Source organism: Silene latifolia, chromosome 9, assembly GCF_048544455.1.
Source record: "Silene latifolia isolate original U9 population chromosome 9, ASM4854445v1, whole genome shotgun sequence".
In the NCBI taxonomy this organism is placed as follows: domain Eukaryota; kingdom Viridiplantae; phylum Streptophyta; class Magnoliopsida; order Caryophyllales; family Caryophyllaceae; genus Silene; species Silene latifolia.
This window is the reverse complement of record NC_133534.1, coordinates 119930575-119939584: the sequence shown is the minus strand read 5'-3', so window position 1 is coordinate 119939584 and position 9010 is coordinate 119930575. Positions and strand designations below refer to the sequence as shown.

At 40.6% G+C, this 9010-nt stretch overlaps 1 non-coding gene across 1 annotated transcript; it reads right to left on the bottom strand.

Moving 5' to 3' along the window:
* Positions 1-8552: 8552 nt before the first annotated feature.
* LOC141603745 (small nucleolar RNA R71) lies at positions 8553-8659 on the bottom strand. Its single transcript, XR_012525602.1, has one exon. It is a non-coding gene; the product is annotated as a small nucleolar RNA R71 (small nucleolar RNA).
* Positions 8660-9010: the final 351 nt, after the last annotated feature.

The following is a 9010-nucleotide window of genomic DNA, read 5'->3' as shown; positions in this document are numbered from 1 at the left end:
TCCAACGCGGCTATTTCCCACAGTCGATCAATCGACATTCAACATGGCTGGCGAGCCTCAAAACGCAACACATTCAACATGGCTGGCGAGCCTCACAACGGACATTCAACATGGCTGGCGAGCCTCAAAACGTGACACATTAAACGCGGCTGGAGAGCCCCTTAATATCCACAACACAGCTGGCGAGCCCCATCATATCCGCATCACGGCTGGCGAGCCTTTGTCCGCAAACAAGAAACGACTCAAGGACATATCCTAAAGATGCCTCAGGTATGAATCCTTCTAATAGCTGGCGAGCCTTCGTACGTAGTCTAATGGACTTTAAACGACCCGCACGGACAGTCGACAGACTCTAAACTGTTCCCGACGATAGGTCATTGGCTCGTATCCCCGATTCGCCTTAGCATCGCCCTTTCCGACGGCAGGTCCTTGGCCCGAATTCTTTCAAGCCGCCTCGAAGTCGCTTTGGTCTGCAGGTTGTAATCTTTGATTGACCTGGGGCCTATACTTTGACATTCGTCCTGTCCAAGCCTCAGTCAAAGTGGGGGCTCTGTAGATACACAGTATCTGTCGAATCTCTAATAAACACCCGATGATTATCGAACTACAACATGCTTAGGAATTGCAGTGTTTAATTGACAGTTTGTACAACTATACGTCAGAAAACGTAAAACGATTTCGAAAACAAAACATTTCAAAAGTTTTCAAAAGTACCTGGAGTGTTTAATGCATGATGACGGAGTCACAATTACACTAAATAGAGTCAAAACCGACACCGGACCAAAAACCGACTCAAAAATTCAAATCCCGACTCCAACATCGAGTCAAACACAAAAAACAAAACTTTTCATGACTTCCATGTTAAGTATATCTGGAATGCTTCATGGTCAAGTACAAATCATGTCATCCAAAACATAGGATAGAACAAATCATTATTTCAATTGCGTGATAGTGACAAGACACCTCGAACACCCGCGAAATAGCTCGCGCCTCTGCAAGCAGCCCATGCGGCCACGTCGCTCAAAACGCACACAACCACATATTTCTCTATAAATACCCACCTTCACGCACCATAATACCTTACGCGAGTGTTCGTCCGCTCATTTCTCCCTTAAAAATCTAGACTCGACTTCTCAAGTCACAAACCGACACGTGTTTTCGACCTACCGATCGAAAACACAAGCCTTACACATTGTTTGGTACCGTCATCGTGCATTAAATCACCTGACCGACCATCTCGACCTACTACACCATCACTAAGCTTAAAACACTCTTTTACATTGCTAAAATGGTTTTCAAACCGAGTTTTCCGACCAAACAAGTTGATACACTTTCGTCGATTTCTCGTCTCAAGCCTAGCATGTAAGTATGAGGGTGTAAAAATCCTCTTCTATCATGTTGTTCATCTTTTTTATGACTATAACATGCTAAAAACAAGCATTATATGATTCAAATATGGGTTAAATGAGCCAAAACCGGATTTTGGCCGGAGACATGGGCTGCTTGTATAGCAGCAGGGCTCATGCCCAAACACCCTCTCAGGCCTTAGTCCAGCCATGTTTGGTTTCATCTTCTCCTTTAACTCATTTCTCATTTGTAATCGGTTTTTTCCATTTCAAATATTTCAAGCTATTTTCATGGCAAACTTTTAACCATAGAATATTCTTCACCCTTGGTTCCTAATACCGTGACGATTTAATCCGTGTTTCGGTTATAATATTTGGTTTAATACATTTTAAAAGGTATTTTAAAACCTTTTATTTCATTTCTTCACATTTTCAAAAAAAATGAATTAGTCATAAATACAAAATCATCCTTGGTTCCACATACCATGTCGGATTTTAAACCGAGTACGATGATAAACATTGACTAATCACAAATAAATGAACTTAAAACAATTAGTTCATAATCATTTCCAAAACTATTCATGTCAAGCTTGCAAAACCGAACCCGACATCGAAGATTGTCAAAATAATGATAATTATTTATGTCTCGTTCTTCACATCAACACAAAAGCGGTCCAAACGACCTTTTCAAACCAAGACGGGTTCAAACACCCTCTTTTCAAACCATTTTACAAACCTTTTAATGGTCAGAAAATGTTCCTTAAACCGTATGTTGACCCGCGCCTAAACAGGCCACTCATTTTCCAATTTTCAAACAAGAACGGGCCTGTATGCATCGCCTGATGGCTCGAGCCTATATAGGTTGCCCGATGAATACCCTGTTTCCTTCCAGCACCTGTCTAGGATGATCCCAACTTCGGTTAACCCGAATACAGGACGGATCAGATGACGAATCTGCCCATTTTTACATTGTATTTGCAAAATGCCTTACTAAGATAAATGGAATACGTTATGCACTATAAACCTAACTCGGTAAATGGATGTTAATTTCCGTCTTGCATGCAAATTAACATTAAATCCAACTCGACATCAAATACTTGATACTTGGATTAAACAAACCGACATAGAAGGCTCACATGTTAGGTTCAAACTTGTGGATGCGCATTCATGCATTTACCCGTTTTATCAACTTTAGCATTTAACCAACCAAGATCGATCTGTAGAGGCTGCTACCGTGGGTGGGATTGGGTGACCGATTAAAGGGATTCCCAATACGTACCTTCACCTCTTACTCAGAAACTTTGGATATTAGACGACCTCATCCAGGGCGTACGAGAGTCATTCTGGAGATAGGATGCTGAAGAGGGATGATTCCTTATCTTTAATACCTATGTCAAACACCGCTTTTTGCCTTGGTTGACCTAGGTATAAAGTGGATTTGAACGGGTTCCAAGCATACCACAAATGCTTGGTGGCGACTTCGAACATCTCTTGCATCGTTTCGAGACCCTTGCCGAGACGAAACCAACCAATCTAAAATGATCCAGTCGAAAGCATTTTTACGCCGCCGAGCGTGGCTTTCAAAAGACCGCTACACGTCCACAGATCGACTGGGCGCATAGGTGGCTATGTCCACATTGCCCTCAGTCGATCGAGTACCCATCAGGCAGAACGTACTCCAGAATGCAAAACTAACGTACTTGACAGCGTACGCCCTACTCGATAGAGTACCCAATAACTCATAAATCTGAGGTATTACAAGGCTTGATCTTGACTTTTGGCAAGCCACAATATGGTAATGTAGAGCCTCCTTGGACCGATACATCTATATCCGGTCTCACTTAGGTGAGTGTAGGTCTCCTTATGGTGTGTGTTAAATCAATAACGCACAAGTATGGTTTTTATTTTATCTCTTTATAAGCATTACTTTCATGATATGCTATACATTTGAAGCCATTCACATTAACTATGTTTCCCATTTTTAGCCCCTTCATACACATGTTTCATATTTGCCTAGTGATGCGTGTCATTTATATGATGTTTTACATCTCTTTTTACACGCATTTCAGAGCTCAATTGTGCTATATATGCCCATATTTCTCTATTTTCCTCTACTTTCGTGCTTTTGTACTTTATTGCAGAAATGTGGAGAATTTAGCGGGAAATCAAGCCAAATCCGTCCCCGAGTAAGCTGCATTGTAAATGACGTGAAGAAATTGCTTAAGGAACGAGCTTGGTGCGCGATCCAAGGCCCAAAAGACAAGTCCACGAAGAATAAAGAAGTCAAGTAGCAGCTAATCCGGTCGATCGACCATCCACATCAGTCGATCGACCACCTATCGGATTCCAGAACCTACTGTTGCTGAGGAGCAGTCGATCGACCAGCCTGAGTAGTCGATCGACCAGATTTCGATTCCAGACGGAATTAAAAGATTGAGAAACTCAAGGCCCGTGAAGTTTAGGTTTTAGGAAATAGTTGTTGCGCTTATTGGCTATATAACGTAACATAACTTTCAGTTTTTATCATCAAGTTTCATATCACAGACAGTACTTTTAGTTCTAGCTTATTTCCGAATTAGGGTTTGATATATCGACTTTGCATCGGATCTTTCAGTTCTTAATCTTAATCTTCCATTGAAATCTCGGTATTCCTCTGCCCTAATTCCTGTTCTTCTTTATTTTCGTTAGTATAGAATTGTTAGTTAATTCCCTAAGCCGATTTATCGTTCATGTTTATTGTTTTCTTTATCAATTCAAGCATGAATCCTTTAGTCTTAATCTTTAGCGTTGTTGTAGTTTTCATCATTGCCATGAGTAGCTAAATAGCTTGTGCTAGGATGTAGGCGATTTATGGCTAGGCGGCAATAGGTTAGACACGGATGAACCGCGTGTCGATCGATCGATCGACATTGTTGGTCGATCGACTGATCTTGTAAGGTTATCTTCGTTTTAATTGTTTTTAAACTTGTATTTAACGAATCGAATGCATGCGACCAGTTAGATACGTCTTTTGTGACCGACCCATTAGATCGAAAGATAGGGAAGGTTATTTGACCGTCAATTAATTCGACTAAACTGTGCTAAGATCGAAAGATAGGTATAGTTTAGACCATTAGTCACTTTTCAGGACGAAAGTTAGTATTAGTGACATTAGGGACCTATAGCGAGATCGAGAGATGCTATTTGTTAGGAGTGGACCGAGAGGACCTCTTATTTCCCGCCTTACTTGTGTTTAATTCAGACCGACCTAGTTTGCTGCCGCCGTAGCTGTAATGACCCGACCATCCTAGTACCTTTCTCTTATCTGTTTATTTCGTTTATTAGCTTTGTTATCTTTAGACTTAGACCAACTCAATTCAACCCCCATAATAGTACCTTAGACTGATCATAGAACAACTAGAATTTACAACTGCCTCCTTGTGGATCGACCCTGTTACCACTAGCCTAGGTTAGTCTTAATAGGAGTTTATAAATTTTATCTTTGGTACTCACAGCGACGGGTATCAAATTTTGTAGGGTTTTGCGTCGCACTTCATTCATTTGCTTGCATTCACGTTTAAATTTTGTTTTGCATTGTTTATTTCACATTCGCTATTTATAAAATTCAAAAAAAAAATTGAAAAATTTCAAAAAATCCCATAAAATGCACGTTTATTTTAGCATATAGGTCGAGTCGGAACGGTAGTATTTCAAGGATGATTTAGCATTTGCATCTGTTTTGCCTGAGCCTTGCTTGACTTACATGTTATTAGTAGAATCGTAAATGCATATCTACGAGTTTTCGTTACATTCTTGCTGAACTTGAAACTTGACTTTGAAAATTGGCAACCTACATCATATATTCTGAGTTTTTAGAGCTTATAGCTGGTATCATTCATGACCAGTTCATCTAGGAATGTGAGTAGTACTCCTTATGAGGCATGTTTCCTTAATTTGCATAATTATGAATTTGATCTACTTAATACCTGTATGCATTCGGTTTGTGGTTAGTTGACACATGTGGTAGAGGTCCCTTTTTCTCATTTTACCCATAAGCTTCACTATGCCAAAAATATCCTTTTTGTCCTACTTACTACATCCTACATATAGCTTTGTCCTTTTTCAAGCTAGTAGTTTAGTTTTTGGGATTGTTACTCGTTTTTGGTAGCATATGCTCTGTTGAGATGTTGGTTGGGAAAATGAAATAAAGGAGAAAAGAAATGAAAAAGAGAAAAACGTCTCAGTCTTTTCACAATCACATGATCGATCGATTGCTCATTTAGGTCGATCGATCGATGTCCGTGAAAGAAAAAAAAAAAAAAAAAAAAAGGAAGAAAAGAAAAAAAAAAAATCAATTCGCATAATTTAATCCTTATCTTTTGGCGATTTTTGCTCCCATGTTTCGTTTATATCCTATGGGGAGTTTTATTGATTTGATAGTTGGAGATTGTGAGTTTTGTGCTCGTTATAGCACCGTTTCGTTCGTTATTGAGCAAGAAGTTGGATATTGTCACTTGGTTCCGTTTTGGTACTAGCTTGATCACCATACCCCCACTTTACCATAAAATGTTTTGCCTCTTCTTACCCATACCTCACAATTCCATATATATACCTCGGCATGTGTCAATGGTCATTTGTTGGTTGGAATGCATATGTACGGTCGTAGAGGTCATTTTCATATTTTATTGTTGGCATGTTTTCATAGGTCGTAGTTAGGTGAGAGTCACTACAAAATTAATTCTTTCTATCTTACAAATATATCACCTGTGCTTAATTGAGTGATTTGAGCGACCCGCGAGTGTCCAATTTGATAAGTCTCTACAGTCAACGGTTCAGCAGTTTTTGACGACTTTATAATTCGTTTGCATGATTCACATTACTAATTGATTGTTGGTTGTGCATTAAATTGGTTTAGGCCTTACAGTTTGCATTTCGCTCTGAGATTGAACTCGTTCCATTAGGTCATTAGATCGAGTCTAGTTCTTGCTTGGGGACAAGCAAGGTTTGGTTTGGGGAGATTTGATGCGTGTCATTTATATGATGTTTTACATCTCTTTTTACACGCATTTCAGAGCTCAATTGTGCTATATATGCCCATATTTCTCTATTTTCCTCTACTTTCGTGCTTTTGTACTTTATTGCAGAAATGTGGAGAATTTAGCGGGAAATCAAGCCAAATCCGTCCCCGAGTAAGCTGCATTGTAAATGACGTGAAGAAATTGCTTAAGGAACGAGCTTGGTGCGCGATCCAAGGCCCAAAAGACAAGTCCACGAAGAATAAAGAAGTCAAGTAGCAGCTAATCCGGTCGATCGACCATCCACATCATCGATCGACCACCTATCGGATTCCGAACCTCATCGTTCTTTGAGGAAGCGATCGATCGACCAGCCTGAGTAGTCGATCGACCAGATTTCGATTCCAGACGGAATTAAAAGATTGAGAAACTCAAGGCCCGTGAAGTTTAGGTTTTAGGAAATAGTTGTTGCGCTTATTGGCTATATAACGTAACATAACTTTCAGTTTTTATCATCAAGTTTCATATCACGAGACATACTTTTAGTTCTAGCTTATTTCCGAATTAGGGTTTGATATATCGACTTTGCATCGGATCTTTCAGTTCTTAATCTTAATCTTCCTTTGAAATCTCGGTATTCCTCTGCCCTAATTCCTGTTCTTCTTTATTTTCGTTAGTATAGAATTGTTAGTTAATTCCCTAAGCCGATTTATCGTTCATGTTTATTGTTTTCTTTATCAATTCAAGCATGAATCCTTTAGTCTTAATCTTTAGCGTTGTTGTAGTTTTCATCATTGCCATGAGTAGCTAAATAGCTTGTGCTAGGATGTAGGCGATTTATGGCTAGGCGGCAATAGGTTAGACACGGATGAACCAGCGTGTCGATCGATCGATCGACATTGTTGGTCGATCGACTGATCTTGTAAGGTTATCTTCGTTTTAATTGTTTTTAAACTTGTATTTAACGAATCGAATGCATGCGACCAGTTAGATACCTCTTTTGTGACCGACCCATTAGATCGAAAGATAGGGAAGGTTATTTGACCGTCAATTAATTCGACTAAACTGTGCTAAGATCGAAAGATAGGTATAGTTTAGACCGTTAGTCACTTTTCCGGACGAAAGTTAGTATTAGTGACATTAGGGACCTATAGCGAGATCGAGAGATGCTATTTGTTAGGAGTGGACCGAGAGGACCTCTTATTTCCCGCCTTACTTGTGTTTAATTCAGACCGACCTAGTTTGTTTGCACGCCGTAGCCGTAATGACCCGACCATCCTAGTACCTTTCTCTTATCTGTTTATTTCGTTTATTAGCTTTGTTATCTTTAGACTTAGACCAACTCAATTCAACCCCCATAATAGTACCTTAGACCGATCATAGAACAACTAGAATTTACAACTGCCTCCTTGTGGATCGACCATGTTACCACTAGCCTAGGTTAGTCTTAATAGGAGTTTATAAATTTTATCTTTGGTACTCACAAATGACGGGTATCAAATTTTGGCGCCGTTGCTTGGGAGGCAATAGTCCTAATTTTAGTTGTTTTTATTTTCGGTCTTTCTCGGTTTAAGGGACTTTTGTTCCTTAAACTTTTCTTATATTCTTGTTGTAGTTTCATCTTATGCGCAGTCACGGGGTGGAGAATTACTACCATTTGACTCGAGATAGAGAAATCTTTGCGCGGGTTGAGACGAGCACGAAGGATATTGTCGACAGAGGAAGAGTTGAATACTCTGTCAAGCTATCTCGAGCACGATCTGTTTGAGGAAGACCAACAGTCTTCACCCACCTCTTCGGCTGAAAACTTGATTACTTCTCCAGAATTTTCAGTCATGGCCGAGGAAGCGAGTATAGCTAGTTTTTCCGAGCCGACGGCCGCGAACTTATATAAGGGATTCGAACTACGGGAGAAGCCGAAAGTTCGAACCAAAGACCGCCCTACATCACTATGGTAGAGAGAAACCGATTCGGGAGGCTGCAAATGAAGATGCAGCTAAACATATGGAGACCTTCATTGACTCTCTTGCTCTATTCCCCCACCACCGGCGTGACCCGGACCGAGATCAAGGAAACTATGTTTATCTTCTCCCTTCGCGATCTTTGCAAGGGAATGGTATAGAGATCCGGACCAAGTCGCTTTGGAGATCACCGACGGAATACATTGGCATTGGCGTTCTACAAGAAGTACTTTTCTGCTTCAAGGACGATCGCCATTAGAGCTCAGATCACGGGCTTTAAACAAGGGCCAGATGAAAATTTCCATGAGGCATGGGTCCGATTCAAGAAGTTGGTGCGAACCATACCGCACCATGGGTTTGCTAAGTGGAGTTTGTGCAATCATTTCTACAATGGGTTGTACGACGATCGAGGGCCATTTTGGATCTTTGCAGACCAATGGGAGATTTGCTGAAAATTTAGGAGCAACCAAGGGGTGGAAGATCATTGACGATCTAGCTACCCACAAGGCCGAGTATGGGAATTCGAGAGGGAACCGAGAGGAGAGTCAGTCTGCTGAATTATCCTCTGTTCTTTGCACTTGAGGCTCTTCTTTGCGAGATTCGACAAATATGAGCTAGGGGAGCATCTAAAGGTGGGATGTACCAAGTCAATGCTTTGTGCGGGACGGTCCGTTCGTCTGTGAAAGGTGTGGAGTTGAGGGCCATGTCT